The sequence below is a fragment of the Triticum urartu genome, chromosome 6A (genome assembly GCF_056163025.1).
Source record: "Triticum urartu cultivar PI428250 chromosome 6A, HENAU_Tu73, whole genome shotgun sequence".
Taxonomy (NCBI): Eukaryota; Viridiplantae; Streptophyta; class Magnoliopsida; order Poales; family Poaceae; genus Triticum; species Triticum urartu.
In genome coordinates, this window is record NC_141878.1 from 233,365,170 (window position 1) to 233,377,824 (window position 12,655).

The 12,655-nt window shown below is 46.7% G+C and overlaps 1 long non-coding RNA gene across 1 annotated transcript; it reads left to right on the plus strand.

Annotated features, from left to right (window-relative positions):
* The first annotated feature begins 1,289 nt into the window (after positions 1–1,289).
* On the plus strand, positions 1,290–3,390 carry LOC147964867 (uncharacterized). Its single transcript, XR_015607199.1, has 2 exons — positions 1,290–1,857; positions 3,140–3,390. It is a non-coding gene; the product is annotated as an uncharacterized LOC147964867 (long non-coding RNA).
* Positions 3,391–12,655: the final 9,265 nt, after the last annotated feature.

The following is a 12,655-nucleotide window of genomic DNA, read 5'->3' on the forward strand; positions in this document are numbered from 1 at the left end:
TCCTTGGGAAGGATATACCCCCTGAAATATGTGTTTACACACATTTTCCTTTTCATTGTTTTGTTTAAACTTTCTTGTGATCTATATGATCTAAGCAGTAATAATTCACTGCTTAGGTAAACACCTCGGTGTACAACTCTGTCAGTAAGATCCTGTTACTATTGTTAATGACATTCTGGTAGCCACCGATGGATGAGAACCTTGCCTAATAGTCCGCCTCATTCAACGAGCAGGAAAATGGTTCTCTTCGTCCCTCGCACTTGGTACCAACGGTTGTTGCCAACATAATCGACAGGCTAACCTCTGATAGGCCTTGCTACCATGACCGTACAAGATGTCACTGCTCTTCCCACTCTTAACCCACATGGTAGGCCCATAACCCATAGTTCCACAGGATTGAACCCTGACTCTCCTGTACACCCCCTGTTTCCCAAGTTATTCCTCACGCTTGGCTTTGTATATGGATCACGAGCCACCTTCCCAGAGATCTATTCTGGTATCATACACAATACTTATTCTCATTTCTCTAGACCCCTTTCACACTTTGTTTCAGACATCGAACGATTGTCTATCCGTTTGAAACTTCTTATTTTACCTTATTACTTTTCTCTCGACGTGTTTTCTTCGTTCAACTCGAGAGATACTCATGTGTTTATTCGTGGGATAACCCCCGATGATTACCCCTTATAGCATTCTATAGTTGTCAAGCTGCCCCTTTCCTATTCGTAAGTACGATGGAATTCCCGAAGACAGGATGACGACTTCATCATGATGACCGAAAGCAGAGAAATGAAGACATCAATGTAATGGATCATCTTCTTCAAGAAGAGCAACCAAGACCGTGAAGATTCGTTAGACTTTCGTAACCTAGTCTTTTCCCCTTACTCCACCTCTTAAATCTCGGGATGAGATTTCTTGTAGTGGAGGAGAATTGTGATGCCCGGATAGTTAACCTATAGTAACCCTCTGCTAATGATGCCATGTCACCATGATTACCGTTGTTAATCTCGAGATAATCCAAATCCCGTTCGAATTGAAATTCAATATCCAGTCAAACAATAAAAGTTTTTAGATATTAAAACTAAAATGTTCTGGATGTGGCAAATAAATCGTAAGTAATTTTGGTGGTGAAATCAACATTTAATAAAATATTTAAATGACCTAAAACAATTAACACAGGGGGAAAACAATATTTTAACCACTTTTAAATTTATAAAAATTCCAACGCTTTTCAAATGCCTCCCACAGTGCTATGTATCGCAATGTTATTTATGGGACTAATTACATATTTTATAAAATCCAATTTGTGGCTAAAGGAATTACAATAAAAAATAAACAGAAAAGCAATATAAAAGAGAAAGAATAAAGCCTAATGTGCACTGGGCCTAAGTGCACAGTGCACATCCAGCCGAGCCCAGCCGCACCTCTCCTTCCACCTCCTGCTACAGGAGGCAGGGAGTGCGTGGTGGCCATCCAACTGCCATGGCCGATGGCTGGGCGACGTGCCGGCCATCCCACGGCCCTTCCAAGGGTTAAAGACGTCGTTCGTGACCTCCAGCCGAACCCTATCCACTCCCCCCCTCTCTATCATCTCCCACCTTCGCTCTCGAGCTCGCACGCGCGCATCCATGGCCGCACCGTCAACATGCGCGTGGCCATCGGCCACCGATTGCCGTTCCGGGCTATCCGTGAGATCCATCACATCGCGCTCGTCCTCACCCGCTACTCCGGTCGCATCGGGAGTCCCCAAGATGACGCAACGATCGCCTTCTTCACCGCCACAGCCCCGCGCCACCGCCATCGATTCGCTCGATCCCGACCATCCCCTACTACGTCGAGCACCTCCCCGAACTCGCGGTGAGCCCCTTCACCAGTTCCCCCTCTTTTCCCCTTGATCTGTTGTCATAAGCGCCGAAGCCGAACACCAGCATCTCGCTGCCCATGGCTGCGCCCGCGCACGCATTCTTCCTCCTACTGCTTCCCATTGTAGCGCCCATGTCATGCTCGTCGCGCCCGTGACGCCTCACCCCGCACGCCCCTTGCCGCGCCTATGCCTCTTGTGCACTTGCGCGACGCCCTGCACGCTGCTGCTTGGCCGCCGCCGTTCGCCCGTGCTGCTCGTTGTTCTGCTGCTGCTTTACTTCGCATGCTTGCCGCAACGCCCCCGCTGCTACTTCTGCTACTGTCGTGCCGCCGCCCAGCTCGCCCTGGCTACATCCTGCTGTGCGCGCCATCGCTTGGCCGCACCCTCCCGTGCCGGCGCCGGCCGAGCCGCCTCCACCTTGCGCTCTTCTTCTGCTGTCGCTCGTGGCCGCCCCAGGAGTCGCCTGCGTCCGGCCACCACCGCCTCCGTCCCGCGGGGCCTGGCTGCGCTCGCCAGGGCCGCCACCATTCGGGCCCGCCTCCTTCCACTACCGAGCGAGGCCGGCGGCGCCTTGTGCCCGTGCGAGCCCAGCTGGCTCCTTTGTTGACTTGGAGGGGATAACCCCAGTAATTTAGCGCTAACCCCCCTATGAGTATGACTAGTGGGGCCCATCCCCTGTTAGAATAAAAAATGAATTTCAAATAACTAAATATAATTAAAAATGAATTCACTGAATTAATATTGCTTAATCAACTAATTAACTAACTAACTAGTTTAATCAGTCAATGACAGGGGCCCCACCCCCTGTTGACCAGTCAAACTTTGACTGGTCAACTAGGCCCCCCTGGCCCACATGTCAGACTCTGTGTACATTCTGTGTACACAGAGCTGGGTACCCGTAGCATCTTAACATTATTTTCAAATTAAAATAAATTCCAAAAATGTTATAAAACTTTGAAAAATCATATAAAATAAACCGTAGCTCGGATGAAAAAGGTTTCTACATGAGTTGCTCAGAACGACGAGACAAATCCGAATATGCACCCCGCTCGTCCGCCACTCATCCCTGGCATAGAGAACACACAACTTCCACCCCGGTTAATTTGACCGAAAACGCGAAACAACGGGGATACTTTGCCGAATGTTTCCCCCCTTCGCCGGTATCACCTCTTACCGCGTTAGGGCACACCTAACACTGCTCGTTGTCATGTCATGCGTCCTTATGTATCTGTTTGCATTGTATTCATTTTTTCTTCCCCCTCTTCTCTCCGGTAGACTACGAGACTGACGCCACTGCTGGTGCCCCGATCGACTACGCTGTTGACGACCCCTTGCCAGAGCAACCAGGTAAGCCCCCCCCCCTTAATCACCAGATATCGCCTACTGTCCTCTATACTGCTTGCATTAGAGTAGTGTAGCATGTTACTGCTTTCCGTTAATCCTATTCCAATGCATAGCCTATCATTGTTGCTACAGCTGTTGATACCTTACCTGCAATCCTAAATGCTTAGTATGCTAGTTTATCATCCGTGGCCCTACATTCTTGTCTGTCTGCCATGCTATACTATCGGGCCGTGATCAAGTCGGGTGTTGATCACGGGTATATAGTATACATACATACTATACATGTTATGACTAAAGTCGGGTCGGCTCGTTGAGTACCCGCAAGTGGTTCCGATGTTGGGGGCTGGAGGGGCAGGTGGTTCCACCCAGGTAGTGGTGGGCCTAGATTCCCGACGGCCCCCGACTGTTAGTTTGAGGCGGAGCGACAGGGCAGGCGGAGACCACCTAGGCGAGAGGTGGGCTTGGCCCTGGTCGGCGTTCGCGGTTACTTCAAAATAACACGCTTAACGAGATCTGGGTATTTGATTTGAGTCTGGCCATTGGCCTATACGCACTAACCAACTACACGGGAACAGTTATGGGCGCTCGACGTCGTGGTATCAGCCGAAGCCTTCATGACATCAGCGACTGAGCGGCGCGCGCCGGGTTGGACTGGAATGCCTGCTCTTTTATAAGGGAGGCTAGGTCTGCTCGCCGGCCGCGTACGTAACGTGCAGGTGTGCAATGGGCGATGGGCCCAGACCCCTGTGCCATAGGATTTAGACCGGCATGCTGACCTCTCTATTGTGCCTAGGTAGGGCTGCGATGTGTTGATCTTCCAAGGCCGGGCATGACCCAGGAAAGTGTGTCCGGACAAAGGGGATCGAGCGTGTTGGGAAATGTGGTGCACCCCTACAGGGAAGTTTATCTATTCGAATAGCCGTGTCCCTCGGTAAAAGGATGACCCGGAGTTGTACCTTGACCTGATGACAACTAGAACCGGATACTTAACAAAACACACCCTTCCAAGTGCCAGATATAACCCGGTGATCGCTCTCTAACAGGGCGACGAGGATAGGATCGCCGGGTAGGATTATGCTATACGATGATACTTGGTGAACTTACCATCTACTCTCTTCTACATGCTGCAAGATGGAGGTTGCCAGAAGCGTAGTCTTCGATAGGACTAGCTATCCCCCTCTTATTCCAGCATTCTGCAGTTCAGTCCACATATGCTACCCCCTTTCCAGTTGATACCAATGCATACATATGTAGTGTAGCTCCTTGCTTGCGAGTACTTTGGATGAGTACTCGCGGTTGCTTTGCTCCCCCTTTTTTTCTTTCTATACCCGATTGTTGCGACCAGACGATGGAGTCCAGGAGCCAGACGCCACCATCGATGATGACTCCTACTACACTGGAGGTGCCTACTACTACGTGCAGGCCGCTGACGACGACCAGGAGTAGTTTAGGAGGATCCCAGGCAGGAGGCCTGCGCCTCTTTCGATATGTATCCCAGTTTGTGCTAGCCTTCTTCAGGCAAACTTGTTTAACTTATGTCTGTACTCAGATATTGTTGCTTCCGCTGACTTGTCTATGATCGAGCTCTTGTATTCGAGCCCTCGAGGCCCCTGGCTTGTAATATGATGCTTGTATGACTTATTTTATTTGTAGAGTTGTGTTGTGATATCTTCCTGTGAGTCCCTGATCTTGGTCGTACATGTTTGCATGTATGATTAGTGTACGGTCAAATTGGGGGTGTCACAAACGACATGGAGCCAGGGATGAGTCGTTAGTTGTTTCCCACGTGAAGGGGAGTATGAGGATTTACTGGTTCGTCTACCATCGCTAGAGATAATAGCAGGTGTGGGTGAGTAGAGGGATGGCTAAGCCATCGATGGGAGTACGGTGGGGCGGTGAGGCCTACGCGGCAGCACAGCCAGCTGCGGGAGGAGGGAGCAGGCAGTCCCGTCGGCGCTTGTTTGAGTGGCTGGAGCAGGAAGAGCAGATATTGAAGAAGCACGATGGCCTTGGATGGACATCCAACAGTCACTGCTCTCGTGTGTTGACTAAGTTGACACGGCGTTGCGCGTGTGTCAACCTTTTTTAGGAAAGCATACGCGTCAACCTGTAGTAGGCGCACAAGTCAGCCTCAAATCTGTGGAAAAAACATGTAGCCCATCTACCATTATTTCTAATAATTTACAGCCCATTTGCTAAATCTTAAGAATTTTCTTGGAGCCCATCTTCTTTTGTTAGCATTACACCCCATATTGTGGCCACGGTTAAAAATTATACAAAATTTTGCATATTTCGGTGCAGTACTATTTTTAATCCCAAAATATCAAGTCACATTCAAACTATTTTGAAAAATAATTTATATAAATATAAAATCCAAATAATTGTCCATGCATAAAAATCAACGGAATTTAAAATCTTGTAATGAAAAAAATTGAAACTAATTCCTGGTTTGATGTGTTTTAAAAATGTACAACCCATTTCTGGGCAAACCGAATGAAACTCTCCTCGTCTTGAAAGATTTGCAGCCCAGCAGGGCTGATAAAGCAAGTAGGCCTTGTTTGGGTATTTCTTTAAAAAAATATAACCGGGCTAGCCATTTTCAGCAAGAAAAAAACACAACTGGGCTCATGATGTGGTGAACATAAATAAAACCTTGGCTAGACGGGCTATAACCCCCGCACAGCCACGTTGTTACCCTGATCCATTGCTAAAACTAGTATAAATAACAATTGCTTGTTCCTCAAAAAAATAACAACTGCGCGACCAACTGGGTCCCTGGTGTCAGCCGCTCGCTGTGTAATTCTCTCATTTATTGACTATGTTGACAATGGTGTGAGCCCCAGATGTCCAACCATTAGGAGGAACCATTTTTTGGGTCTTGTAATAAAGAGGCACTTGCTCGCGTACTGCCATGACGCTGGTGGGTCCCTACTATCATCCTCTCCACGTACAGTCATCTCCTTGTTCCTCTTGGTTGTTGACAATGCAAAAGCGCGGCGCACCGCGCACAGCGAGCGAACCAAGGCAGAGGACGACGGCGAGGCCTCGGACAGAACAAACAGGAGCTGTAGAAGATGCGCTGGTCTAGTCGCAGGCGGAGGGGAGTACGAGGGTTGACTGGTTCGGGTGCGGGTGTGTGTTGGGGCTGATGTCGCCAGAGAATAACAGGATGTGTGGAGGAATAGAGGGAGGGACTGGCCAACGTTGGAGGGTACGGTAGGGCGGCGGAGGCGTAGCCACACATGGGAGGCAGGAGCAGGCGGAGCCGACGGGGAGGTTTGGATTGGGCGGCTGGAGGAAGTAGACAAGAGATAGAAGATACATGAGAGATGTTGGATGTCAATCCAACGGCTGGTAGGCACAACCGTTTGTTGACTGCTAGTAAGTCGACACCACCTTGGATAGGCTATTTCCTCGTGGGTCCCAAATGTCAGAATCCAAATCTGTCATGGTCATGCAGCCTTCCCTATGAAAATTTATAGCCCATTTGGTGTGCTAGTTCGAAATAAGTTTGTGGGTGTTGGTGGGGGCTAATCACTTGGCTCCTATAATGCACAGTGAGGTCAAGCAGCCGGCGAGAGTGATGTTATTTACCTTGGTTGGGATTTGTTACAATATTTCACACTAAATTAAACGAATGGCAAGCCATTTGCCTTGTTTCAAAGAAAATATAACAGTCACATCCGAGTTGAAAAGGGTAAGAACATCTAACTCCAGCTTACAAACTATACAAAAGCACGAGTGTTAATTGTTCATCAGGTTTAGAAAAAACCCAGGTTGAAAAGGGCAACAACATCTAACTCTAGCATTGTTTTTGGCAGTCACAGTCAAATGGATCGGTTAGGTCCATAGAATGAACATCCTGGGTCGTAAAATTTACTGGATTATGACCACAATATGTTGTAAATAGAACCCGACACGTTCAAAAGCTCTTTTGCCCACCTAAAACTCCTTTTACTACTCTTTGACATACCCATCCGTCAAAACCATGCTGCTGATAAACTTAAGCCTGATGGCATAGTAACCTCACATTCAGCAGGAAGAATGTGACAAATCTAGTGTTTGCATGGTTGGCTACATATCGTTCTAGCATTATTTTGTCTTCAATCGAATGTCATGAGAAGTGTGAAAATCCCAGTGCTTACGATTCCACCGATTGCTTATAACTTTCTTACCCCGTCCTGTTGCCTAAATAGACATGAAGATTGAAAATAGTTAAGGTCTCTAAAAGAGTGTCAAAAGAGCAACAGCTGAATGGTTAATTCTAGTACACTATATGCGGGCTTCCAATGTGCGTGAAATTATCACCTTTAAGTACAACTTCTCCAAGCATGGAAAGCATTACAGCAAGCCAAAAATCTTGTTCAGATCAAAACTATTCATTTGGATATATAAGATCTTGACAGAATCTAGCACCATTGATAGGCTATCCATGGAGAAACTCTTCATTGAGCATAGAACATAATATTAGTACAAAATGTGTACTCCGAGATGATATATAACTTATGCGTAGAAATTTAAAATGCAGCTTATGGTTACAAGTGTAGATGATAATATAAAGTACCTGAAGAACTATGGAGCCAAGCACCATATTGAAATGAGCACAGAGATCATGTATTACACCCAAGGTCTCCAGTTTAGGTGTAGAGGGGACGGTTATTTGTGACGGTGAATAACTAGAATCAAGGGCCTTCTGTCAAAAGAAATTTACAAGGTTACGCGACTTTATTGGGAGACAACCGATTCTAATTGTGAAAACAAGCACCAAGCATCCAGGGCAAGGCAAATGGAGTGGATGATGCTATGAAATGAGGCCTGTGATATACGAACCCGCATAAGTGAAAGTTTCTTGAGAAATGCGAGTCGAAGGTTTAGTACCAGGTTGTTTGGTAGGTAGCATAACGCAAAGGTGGCGGTGTGGAGAAAGGATGAAAACTGCGATATGAACATCGGTGCTGAGGGCACAAGTACATGGCGTTTGGTATCTGGTAGGTGATTTCCAGGGGAATAGTAGAACTCAAGCAGCTGTAGTTCTGTGAATTCAGGGGATTTCAGCCAGGCGCCCACCATGCAGGGCACGGTATGCTTGCTCAGGTAGCATGACGAGATGTAGAGGCTTTGAACGGAGCCCTGGTGGGAGGAGATGATGGCTCTGGGGATTTCAAAATCATTGAAGAGAGATAGCTGACGACAGTTGATATTAAGGGGCACAACACGCCATAGAGGGCGCCACCGAATTGAGAGGACTTGCGTGCGTTAGCATCCTTGGTGGGGAGAAGCGAGATGATGTCCCCAAGGACGGCATTTGGAAGATCGCTGATGCGGTCCACCCGAGATTCTACGGGTTCCTGGGATCCGGTGAGGGCGGGGTCGCCTCTTCTCCCCGCACTGCCAGGTGCAGGATCTACAACAGGCGTCGCCGCTGGCGGGAGCCTCATCTTCTTGGCGCTGGGGTCAGCCGACTCCATTTTCCTCGAGGGTGTCGCGTCGCCCTCATGGATTTGAGCAGAGTAACGAATGACAAGCCTAGTTGTAGTGGGAGTGAAGTAGAAGGGGAGCTGGGGTATTTCTGTAGTAGTGAGGAAGAAGGAAGGTAGGGTTTTCTGTAGGAGTGAGGTGAGGGATTTGGGGGTATGAGTGGAGCGAGCTAACGTGAGGTGGATGGGAGTGAGGAGGAAGAAGAGCACCCAGGTTTTTTGGGGGCGGTGTGCTGGGTGTGGGTAGCGCCTCTCATTAAGTAAATATATGGGCTTTTGAATTGATTTTATTATTTACTAGGGTGGATGGGCTGTTTTGTCTTGGGACGAGAGAAAAAATTACTACTAGTACAATGGAGACACTCTACAGCTACCCAGAAAAACAATTACTACTAGTATAGTGGATACACTACCCCTTCTGGCTCCTCCTAGGTCATCGAAACGTCTCCCACTATTGAATATCGTTTTACTTTTGTTCACCGACATATGGGCCATGCCGCACGCGGGCCCAAATGCCATCCACCAAATTAGAAGGCAGTATGCAGGTGGAGAGTCACCAGGTCATAGCACAACAGTAACGAGCCGCCGTATCATAAAACCCCACCTCCCCGCAGTCTAAGTTTGATGGATGAAGCAACCATCATTTCACTCTTCATTGAATGCCCTTCTCCCTCACCGTCTTCAAGAAAGCCAACACTCGCATCTACCACTGTTCTTCTCTCCCAACGAAGGGAAGGTAAGCGGATCCATGATGTTGGTATATTTTCGTTCAGAGAAAAAAAAAGAACTTTTGCAAAGCAATAACCAATCCTCACTCTCTTTTTTGTTTCATTGTCATTGCAATTGTGTTTTCCTTTCAGTGCTCTCCTAGTATTCGTCAGTTTCATGATGGACCAAGGAGAACTAGGAAAAGATCTGCCGATATTGGAGGAGACGCGGGAGGCTGATCCCCACGAGACAGAGAGCTCCAAGAAAATGGAGGCAGCCACCGAGCCGACCCCAGATGTGCTCACAGCCACTACTGAGATGGTCAATGCCCCGTTTGAGGTTACAGCCCCCGTGGCACTACAGAAGCAGTTTTCCCCCTTCGAGGATGTGTCCCCCCCTGCTGAGCTGAACAAGGTGATTTTCTTCTTTGCCGGTCTCAATTGTTGTTTTTCATCTAAGTATGTGGTGACGAATAATGCAAAATTTTATTAGCTTCGATGCCATGCTATACATAGTGGTTTTAATAACTTGTGTTTCTTATACTCAAAACTAATTCAGAATTTGTTTCTATTTCAATTACAGCCCTGATGCAGACAAGGATTGTGTGGTTGTACATGTCACTGGCTATGAGGCGTATGACCTGAATGTACACACTGGGAAAATATAGTTCTTAGGGTGTTGGATCCTGGAAACCATTTGCGCTTATACCAATGTCGAGTTGTATTCCAGCCTCACTGTTGTCAGGCGTGTTGTCCAGGTTGTACTGAAGCACAAGAAGTGCAAAGCTACTTCTTCGTTTGTGAGGCATACTGTTCTTGTCAAGCTTACGCAGGAAGATGACATTGCATGCCTCCACAAACAAGTTTATGAGTGGCAAGGCCACAAGGTTATCTTCATGAAGGTTCACAGGATTGAGCTTCTTCCGGACGTCCTCGATGATGTTCATGGAAAGGTTCGTCTTGTGTCTAGCCCAAATTAGATCGAGGCATGAAATAGTTGCCCCAGCTAGTGTTTAATAGTAGTTTGGATTGTGTCTAATTATCCGAACCTTGCCTATTATTGATCCCTCTGGGGCTAGTACTCTGTTTGAATCCGTCTATAGGAACTGCTGCTACTTTTGTGTGCCCGTGAATCATGTGAGAACCATCATAATTTTTGCCGAAACAGATGCGTCCTCACTAGTTTTTTCATGAATATGGCATGGTAAGACATAAGTTGTCATGGTTTATCATACAAGGAGTGTGTGTTTGCTGAAATAGAGTACTCGTTCGAGAACTGTGCACCGACGTATACATAAGTACTTGTAAACACTGTTGGTGCTACCCCACTTGTAAGCAGTTGTGCAAAACACGGCACATTGGCTCAGCTCGCTTCAACACTAGGCTATTGACCAGCTAACAATCAATAATTTGTTGTCTGACATATAAGCAACTATGTATCTTGTTACAGTGGTTCATGTAGTTAACTGAGGCCACAGTGTAAATTCCTAACGTTCACACGCTAGTCCAGCGTTCATGTGGAACATGCACATTAAACTCAGCTTCATAAAAAACTTGAGAAGGATAAGTTAAGCAATTTTATACATCTCAATTATTCATACAACATAACAAATATACTAGTTCACAACAAAAGACAAAGGTGTGAGAAGGTTTACAAATCAGGAAAAAACATGCAAGGCTTCTCTGAGCAAAGGGCCTCCCGGCAGGCTTAAATTTCCTTGTGTTCACTCTAGTTTTCACTTGTTGCCACCATCTAGGGTTAGGTTCTCTCATTCCAGAATAACCAATTATAATTGTGTTCTCGGCTGGAATGCTGAACTGAACCATCTACTGTACAGACCAGCTAAAATTCTTATGCATTCCACTAAATTTAAGCACCGCTAGTTGCAGAAATTAGCATACCACAATGCCTCTTGTCCGCACACCTGTCCCAAAAACCTGTCTTCAGTCGAGCCAGCTAGTCCTCGGTCCATGGATGAACTCGTAGAAAGTCCATTCTGAACTAGGATGCAGTTGTTTTCGCTCGTCCCTACACTGCAATCAGGAAGTAAAACGTACGAATCAGCTTCTTTTAGATTGCGTTGGTCATTCTACCTAGTTACTACCAATGTAGGAATACCTGGAACACTGGTGGTTAGAGGACGGTAGATAGGAATAGCCATCTCATTTTGTGCAGTTGTACTAAAACTGAGGTGTGTACTTTTGATTGCGCAGATAGAAACGATATGGAGACAGACATCCCTGTTTGCGCAAATATGAAATACGGTTATTTAAACAGTGACATATATTTGCAGTGGCATATGATTAACAGCAACATCTATTGTGTTATAATTGGCACTAGATTGACAATATGAAAGTGCCCTTAAGTAAGTAGCATCACATCACATCAACACTGCCACTAGATTAACATGCAAAACAATAGCATTAGTATTGATGTCATGAGAGAAGCACATGGTCAGTAAATGTGCAATCAAATTTGTGCAGCTCCACCGGGATGAAGCAATGTTAGCGGTGTGAGATCTAAGTGTAACTGCAAAAACACAATTCATGGGAAATAAAGCAAGACGAAAGTACTTCATAAAATGATGGTGGCATTGCTTCAAATTATCGATGGCACTAGACCATTACTTATAGTGACATTAGGTGGCATTGCTTAATGCTTCATGTGATTTTACATTAACGGTAGTGATATGGGCGTAGGGACAGCAGGGGCATAAAATGGTGAGGCAGATGTGGTTGCTGAGAGCAGCAAACACTTAGGCAGCATGTCTACATTTGTCCCATTTTGTATCTCCTCGGCGACATTTTCCTATGTGAGCACAGGAAATCTAGACCTACTCATTCTCATTTGCGTTTTCCCCCCAACACCCCTCACTTTCTTTCCTTTTTCAACCAAGAGACAGGTCCACTTCCCCCCACCCTTCGCCATCCACCATGCTTTCTTCGCCTTTTCAACCAAGAGACCGGTTGGGTAGCCAATATCTACTACTTTCCCCCATTTCCTCTTAGAACCAAGTCCTAGATTCATGCTACAGCTTTCCCACTTTCTTCCTTGTTTGAACCAACTCTTAGATTCGACTATATGAACTAGCTTTACCTCTAATAATAGTATAAGTGTTGGTGGCTTTGGAACAGCCGACGGAAGTAGAAAAGGATCCACACGCAGCCATGTGGGGAGCTGGGGCAGTAGAGCAAGGCAGGTTTTGAAGGAATATATACCCGAGGGACGTCGGCGTGTGGCAAAGACGGCGTCGGGAGGCCGC